A 9,051-nucleotide genomic window follows, 5' to 3' on the forward strand; every position below is an offset into this window, starting at 1 on the left:
TATATACTTATGACTTGACTAATGGCACCCTGACTGTTGTGGTATATTTGTATGCTCACTCATCTTCCAGGCTGTGGCTTTAATGAAATACTTGGTTTTGTCCTAGAGCCTGAGGAAAAAACTTCCAGTCACCCTTCCTTTTTTCATGTCGTACTGGACAAAGTTTGTTTCCACCAATCAGTGAAGTTCATCTTCTAATATATACATCAGAACTGGGGTTGTTTAGGCCTTTTTGTAGGCTTATCTGTGACCTGACATACCTTCTTCCCCTGAGTGCATGAGCTTCTGCTAGAATCTTCCATGAGACACCATTGTTACCAGCTGCATGGAGTTAGGTGCGCTCCACATTTGTATCTTTGAACCTGGAAGTGGTCTGGGGTAATTTTGAGTAGACAACCTAAGAAATGTGAATAAAGCTTCTGAGGCCTCTGCGAGTGTCTCCAGATCAATGCAATTTCTCTCTGGAGCCTGGGATGCTCATGGGCTTGAAGGGAAATAACCCTTTGCTGTTTTCCCTATTACATTTTTATAATTGTAGGGAAAAAAAAAATCTGAGTTTTAACACTAACAAACCCATTATTGTTGTTACTTTTTCGCCTTTTGGCAGGTGGTACCATTTGATCCAAATCTTAAGCTAATTTTTGAGGTCCCAGTTTTGAAAGAATTTGAGCAACTGCAGCTCCCACAAAAGTAACTTGATCATTCCTAAATCCCAGTCAAAATCTAGTTAAATACTAGTTTTGTTGAAAATCTCTTTGTGTTACAAAAAAGGATGTCAGGGAAAATTCACAGGAAAAAAGGGGAAGGGAGGAGAAATGAGTAAAGCTAAAGAAGAAAAGGAAAGAAAATACAGAGGAACAAATTTAAAGAATTGCTTGCCAGATGGGATGGCATCTCTATGGTTAGAAATAGTCCCAACTTTATTTCCCTCCTACTGAAACCCAGTATGTTTTCACACAGGAGGACTAACACAATAAGGACGTTAATACTCCTCTTGCGTGCTAGCTAGTTATTAGAGACTCACAATGAGGAAGGTGATCAGAGAATACTTGTCACATGCCCAAACTACCCTAATTCAAGGAAACTGCCACCTCAGTGCATCATATGAGGCAGGTCAAGCCTAGGGTGAAGTAAGCTTTCTGTGTAAGAATTTTAATTAGCAATGAGTACAATAAAATACATAAGCTGCTGAAAGTTAACAAGTGCTACTGTTTGAGATTTATGTTCAAATACATGCTGTGTACTTCCCTTTCCTCACCGCTAATGGATTAGCAGTATACTGGATAGCAATCAACAAATACTACAATCATCCTTCTAATCTTATTAACAAACTTGTAAGAAGCATTAAGGACACATTTATACCACTTGTGGGAAACAGTCCAAATACAACGAACCAAAAGCTCCTTATCTACAAGCAAAACCAGCATTATATGACTGAAGGGGGTCAAGTTAATCAAAGCTATCAGGAGACTAATTCAGGTCCAGCGGGCTGGGAAGACAGATTAAATGATCGTTCACAAATCATTGAAAGCATACACTATACTGTATTGTAACAATAAACAATGATCTTCTGTAGGGTGCAGTTTCCTGCTTTCTATGTATCTGTGTTTTGACAATTTAGGTATCTCATCAGCATCTTTTTATCCTGAAGTTGTGAATGTGTAACAATAGTGTTATAACTCAGCTTGTTAATCATCAGATCTTTAGGAAGGAAGGGCATAGACTATAAAAACAAACCTAAAATTGTTCATGTTTGTAGACAGCACTACTGTGCTTACTACAAGCATGTACAAAATATAAAAGAATATGATCCAAAATATTGTGGAGGAAAACTGGGGAAAGCAACTGAGAGAATGTGAAAAATCAGGTTTATATGTCTCAGGTTCCTTTGATTTATAGGATGGAGGGATGGACACTGCTGGTTAATTTTTCACTTTAAAAATATTTTAGAGAAGTACTGAAATGTGCTGGTTTAGCAAGGAAAACAGCACAACAAAATGGAAGCTTATTCAGTGACTCCACATTGGAACAACTGGGGTCTGGTCTTATTATGCCTTTCTTTTGGTAGGACTGAGACTGTCCACAGTCCTCAACTGTCCACAACTGATTCCTCTTTAGAACTTACCCATTTTTGAAAGTGGATAAAACATTACTTTTCAGATGCTTGCTTTTTTCACCCTGTCAACAGTCCTAAGAAAGACTTTCCCACTACTTACCCTAAGTAAAGGATTCCTCCAAGGACTAGACTTAATGGCACTTGTTTCTGATCTCACAAGACACAGAACACACTCCAGTTCTCTGTACAACATAATATTCCACATTTCCAGTGCCTGATTTTCTATTGCTGTGCACTATGTTATTTACTCACATCAGCACAAAAGGAGGGTAAAAGGCTGCCATTGCAGTGCAGTCCCTCTGGAAACATGACATTCTAGGATAAAAGACAACACAACACACTGGGAATAACAGAATAGTCCTTTAATTACAATAATGAAATTATGTGTGATTTTGTTAATTTTTTCATAGAAAACAGAAGGTCTTCAGACTGGAACAATAAGGCTGAATAGCACAAGGGGTTGAAAACAGGTGAAGTAAGGAATTCAATTTGATAACACTGTCAAATCAATTGTAGAGATTTGCCCCCAGCTATCTGAGAAACATCATTTGTTCAATTTTGTGACTTCATGGGCATGTTTTTCAGTTGTTTTCTTCTTTCCTTTTCTCTACTGAAAAACTTTACTTGTCCATTTATAGCTCTAGGAAGAAGATTGCCTCAGTGCTCACATAGTCTTTTGGCTTTTGGCATAGCATCAGACATAAGCCCTCATCTGGCTCTTATTTTCTTTCTTGACCTCACGAAAATTTGACTGCTCTATAGCTCACATTTCCAGCTTGGTATTATTATGTCTGATATGCCAACTGGCAACAAAACTGCACAGGCACCTGAAGCATGAAATAAATATTTCTTGTTCATTCTAATTTCTCAGCATTGTGTCAGAGCTCCTGGTTTTCCCCTAAGTTTCTCCCTAAGGTCCCTTAATTGCAATCATCCTCAAAAAAAAAAAAAAAAGGGTCACCCACCTCCATTCAATCTCCAGGACTGAACTTTAACCACCAGCTGTCCAAGATCTTGTTCTTAACAAGGCTTCCTGCCTGGTCTACGCATACTTTCTTCTTCAGGTTCAACAATAGCCATTAACTCTATTCTGCAGCAGCTTTCTAGATCAGAGTTTTTGCAACTGCCTTTAATTGGCCACCACTTTCTAGAGAAGTGGCCAAGTGACTCCTCTGTTTTCTTTGGCTCTGTTTGGAGCTTCCTTGTGTACACAGTGCTCTCCTGCCATATTTGTGTACTGTGAGGGCCTGGAAACTGCAACCTGGCTTGTCTACATCATGAACTAAAGGTAGCAGAAAACAATAATTTCCTGTAAAGTGGACGACAATGTGAACTTGAGAGCACACCTGCAACTTTGTTATAGTGTCCACATGTAAACTCTCATCACATGTTAAATGAGAGACGGCTTACTGTGAAAGAGAGCAACAAATGATGACTTCTTTTTATAAGCCAAAATGGTGGTAGATTAAAGACGGTAAAAGTCGCTTGCAATGAGCTATCTGGTGTTTTGGTGTGGAGTAAGAATTTGTTTGTGGCAAGTAACTACAGAATAGCTCTTTGGTTACATTTCTGTTTAATGCCTTCTCTTGTAGAACTAATATGCTCTAAACATCCTGTTGTTATTTTAGACATCTACCTTTTCATTGGCATATTCTGTCCAGCAATAAATTTTCCATAGTGAATTATAGAGATGTAACTAGACTAGAATTGCCCTGCTAGTAGGAAAAGTTTCTCTTTGCTAGGTCAGGCAACTATACTATCTAACTGGAAAAAAAACCCTGGTAAAACACCTACCTATTCTCCATCAGGTTATAGGCTTTGTTACCTTTTTCTTAAGAGCTTTCCCTAATTCACAAAGTTAAATGTCAAAGGTAATAAAAATCAGCTCATAAAAAGCACACAGATAAAGTGAACACTCCTTGAAATCATTTAAAGACCAAGAGGTGTTACAGGTTGCAAGATCTGGGGCTTATGCAAGATCATATCTCAGTTTTTTTTTATCTGTTTCTTCCAGAAGAGGATATGATACTATGCTCAATCCAGTCTGACTTGCAAACAAGGAAATCCAAATAATCCTCAAGCTGCTGATTCAATATGTGGTTCTGGAGAAAAGCATTTCTCAAATATGAAAGATTGTAAGTCCACTGGGAAAGCTCTTTTTCAGACTTCTGTCTCAACCAAAACAAAACTAAACCATTTCTCATAAGTCATGTTTTTTTAAGCTCTAGCTTTTTGGTGCTCTCTCTCTGTACCATTCCTCATAATCATACTGAGGCTGAGCAGAGAGTTGTTTTTCAGGACTCACAAGCACAGGTTTTTTTGCAATAGCATAGTTTTCCCCGTCCTTCACAGAAGAGCTCTGATTTTTTTCTGTTACACAGATAAATCTCCATTTATTTTAATGAATCTGATGACTCATTCCCAGCTACAGCCCTTTACATCTATCTGTAATGAATTCCCTATTGCTGTTTCTAAACCTCCTCTTAAATGCATCCAATTTTATTTGTGGTTTTGTATTCCAACGGGGCTTGTAAGCCTTCCAAGATCAGTATCATCTGAAATTTTATAAGTGTATCCTCCATTCTGTCACTTAAGCCATCAGTTAAAATATTGTTTAGGACAAAGAAGGACTTAGTATCATAGAATCATATGCTTTTTCTTGTGTTAGAGAATTATGTATTGATTTTCAAAACACACATATTCAATTTTTAAAGTTGCTATTATTATAACTACCCAGAATTTCCACAGCATCACTGAAGATATAGCAGTTGATTAGTTGGATTTCTTCAAGGTCACTTGGTTCATCAGGGACTCATCTTACAATGTAGGTTATGCCATCCTCAATAGCTGTCAAATGATTCACGTATAATAAGCATAGCTTTCTCAAATTTCTGATACCTTCAGCTATGAATGGAATGGAGAAAAAAAAAACAGGTCATGTTGTTAGGTGAACTATTTTGGTATGTTTAAAATATCTTGATCACAGTAAACAGCTAGACAGAATTAGATGTTTACTGCCTCACATACTACAACCATAGTTTGATGCCATGAAATATATGGTAGATGTTGTTTGCAGAAATGATAAACACAACCTACTGATAAGCTAACGTATCATGTAGTCAATATAAACTACCCCTCAGCCCAGAGAAAGTAACTCATAGAAGATCAATAGGATCTTCTTGTGGAACAAATCCAGGAGAAGCATTTTTTTCCATGCCATCAAAGGTAGACATGTGAATTGCTATCTCCATTTCAGTTACTGGATTGTGTGGCACTAGCAAACATTTTTCAATCTTTTCAACCTTGGTATCCAGTGACTGACCTCACAGAAAGTCAGCAATAGGTCAGGTGAAGGAACCTTTGCAATCTGACTTGCAGTTCACACAGATTAGCCCGTTCTGGGGCCAGTCTGTCAGATTTGTTTGACTACAGTATGCATTACTAACTTGAAGGAGCACTCTGATACTTTTTGGCATTTAGGATACAGCACATATCAAGACTTCAGTGCAAATGTCTAAGAAATTACTTTTCCAAACAAGATAAAGGGATTTTCAAATTGTAATAGTGTACAAACTTCGGAGGTTGTTAAAACATCGCATTCTCAGCACTATATACTTTATTATGGTGTGAGCTAAGAGAGAGTAAGCAGTAAAGTGTTGTAGTGCTTGTCAAACACTGTCTCCATATTATCTGAAGTTTTCTGCTTTGCAAGTTTTCTCCCTGTAAAATTACTTAATATCTTGTTTGCCTAAAGGGTAAATTGTGCAATGCCTTCCTGTTGCCAGAAACATACAGAACTGTTTCTTGATGTAAAGCAAGTTCCAGTTCATAACTATTTGAAATTTTATGATACAGCAGATATCAAAAACCTGGCTTTCTGTCTAGAGTTAATGGTCAAGTTAGTAAATATTTCTGCTACCAGTAGGAAGGAGTGTATCTACAATGTGTTTACTTCATTTACTCTTTAATGGTTTCACTGAAATACAGTGACTTTAACTCACAATTAAGATTTTTACTGTGGGACTCTGATATCTAGACTAAACCAGAGAGTCTTGAGTCTTTCCCTTTTTCCTTTCCCTTTCTATTATACAATAAGCCAGAGGGAAAACAATCATCCCATTGGTAGTAGGAGTGAAGCCAGCATTTGCCAACAGCTAAGATACACAGACAGGTGGCTATGTGCAAAGAGCTACAAGACAACCTAAACTTCAGCAGATCAACAAGAGCAATTTATGATTGCTCACATTTTTACACGTAGTCTGGGCCTTAATCAGCAAAGGTCATTTCTAAAGTGCGCAGAAAGAGAAAATGCAGAAAATGCTGAGAAATCTAGTAGCAGTGTATGGGTGAAACAGCGTTACTCAACTGGTTTCAAACAATATTTTTGTTTTGTTTTCAGAATCCCATCCTAAACTGGAAGCCCAGACAAGGTCTGATCTGGCATAAGCTGTACTAGAGGGCCCTCCGCTGGCACAGCCCAGGCAGAGGACAACGGGTTGTTCATTTGTACAGCCTGAAGGGGAAGGGAAGGGAAGGCTGAAAGGAGGGGGAGGACAGCCAAATGCTAATATTTGAGCAAATGCTGAGAAAAATATAGAGTGTCTGGATCAGGTGTATTCTCAATCCTTTATTGCTTGTGTATGACAGGGCATCAGGAGGAGAAACTCTTGAAAAGCTACTTGCTGTTCTTATTTTAGCTAAGTATAGGCAGAATATCTTTCTTTTGTCTCCTTCAGTGTCTCTTCTTTGTGAAATTCTATCTGGATCTCAGCTGGTCAAAAAGTCCGTAGAAAAGGAAATAATTGAAGGAAGTTTCCTTATATTATCAAAATCATGTTTAAAAAGTAGTTAATGAATGATAATTAATGTCTTTATAAATAGTCTATTGAAAGCAGAGAAATTAAATGACTTAGCTGCCTGTGTTCATACAGAGATCATAGTCAGAATCACAGACAATGAGAAAATACAGAAAATGTTTCCAAATAGCGAAAAAGATCTTGTCTTTGCTAGGCATCAGCAGTGTCACAAAACTGTCATCTCCTTTACGTCAACCTACACGTAATTTATTTGTACTTAGAAGATGACACGGCACGTGCATAACATTGGGTCCAGTGCATGAAACCACGAAACAAGGAGGGACAGAACGTCACCCAGCCTATCATGCAATCTCATTTGTCACTGCTCCTCTTTAATAAATTGTGCATTTGTGACTCATCTTATTACATAATATTCTGTCATTAACTATCATTGTCCCAAATTTCCTCTTCAAAGCTGGTACATTGTGACATTTCACCACTTTCTTTTTCTCTCCTCCTACCCTTTTACAGTGCCCTGGGGGCTACTCCTCATGTTATCAAGAGGTACCCTACTTTTGTCCCCGACAATTCCAAGTCTCATTCTAGCAGTGTATGTTGCTGGTCTTGTTGGGAGATAGGTACCAAACTCCTTTAAAACACTACTTCAATAAATAAGAATTGCAATGAAGCAAGTGAAAAGTTTGCCTAAAGTGGAAGCAATTCCTTGACATGGCATTCTTTGTTGTCATCACTGTATGTAGTTAAATAAAAAAATAAAATCAAGCAAACATTAAAAAAAAAACAAACTAAGAAAGGAGTCTAGGCTCTACAGAGGGATCTGGACAGGCCAGATTCATAGGCCAAAGCCAGTTGTAAGAGGTTCAACAAGGTGAAGTGCCGAATCCTGCACTCGGGTAACAACAACCCCATGCTCTGCTCCCTGACGATCTTGAGGCAGAGTGGCTGAAAAGCTGCCTGGCAGAAGAGGACTTGGTGGTGCTGATCAAGAGCAACTGAACATGAACCAGCAGTGTGCCCAGGTGGCCAAAAAGGCCAATGGCAGCCTGGCCTGTATCAGAAATAGTGTGGCCAGCGGGACCAGGGAAGTGATTGTCCCCCTGTACTTGGCACTGGTGAGGCCACATCTCAAGTCCTGTGTCCAGTTTTGGGCCCCTCACTACAAGAAGGACATTGAGGTGCTGGAGCACGTCCAGAGAAGGCAAACAGAGCTGGTGAAGGGTCTGGAGTGCAAGTACTATGAGGAGCAGTCGATGGAGGTGGGATTGTTTAGCTTGGAGAAAAGTAGGCTCAGGGGGGACTTTATTGCTCTCTACAACTATGTGAAAGGAGGTTGTAGTGAGGTGGAAGTCAGCCTCTTCTCACAGGCAACAAGTGACAGGACAAGAGGAAATGGCCTCAAGTTGTTCCAGCAGAGATTTAGATTGGCTACTAGGAAGAATGTCTTCACTGAAAGGGTGGTTAGGCATTGGAACAAGACGCCTATGGAAATGGTGGACTCACTATCCCTGAAGTGTCCAAGAACTGTGTAGATGTGACACTTAGGGACATGGTTTAGTGGTGGACTTAGTAGTGTTAAGTTATTGATTAGACTTGATCTTAAGGGTCTTTTCCAACCTTAATGATTCCATGATCCTATGATTTCATGAGTCTAAATTTGTCCAATAACAGAAATGTTTGGTATCCTCTGGATGGCGCAGTTTCTGTAAGTGTCCCAAGACACCCCAGAAATAACAGGGAACAGTACACTCATAACAGTGTAGGTAAATACAATTGAATATCTCAAGTTGGAAGGGATCCACATGGATGATCAAGTCCAACTCGCTCCTCCTTGCAGGATTACCTACAAATAAACCATATTTCTAAGAGTATCATCCAAAAGCTCCTTGAACTCTGACAGGCTTGCTGTAATTGAGTAAAGAGGAAGAGATGTTAGAAACTGAAGGAAACCTATTGCAAAGGTCTTGTAACAAAGAAGTTTCACAAGAAAATGAGCTGTTCTTACCATATGCTTTGTTTGCTTAACATTTTAAAGGGAAAATCTGATCTGTAGGGGCATTTAGTACTATCAAGACAGTTTTCAATTTACAAATAAGATACATACAATTATAGGGGATTTTT

Source organism: Neopelma chrysocephalum, unplaced genomic scaffold, assembly GCF_003984885.1.
Source record: "Neopelma chrysocephalum unplaced genomic scaffold, ASM398488v2 Primary Assembly neopelma1_61, whole genome shotgun sequence".
Classification (NCBI taxonomy): Eukaryota; Metazoa; Chordata; class Aves; order Passeriformes; family Pipridae; genus Neopelma; species Neopelma chrysocephalum.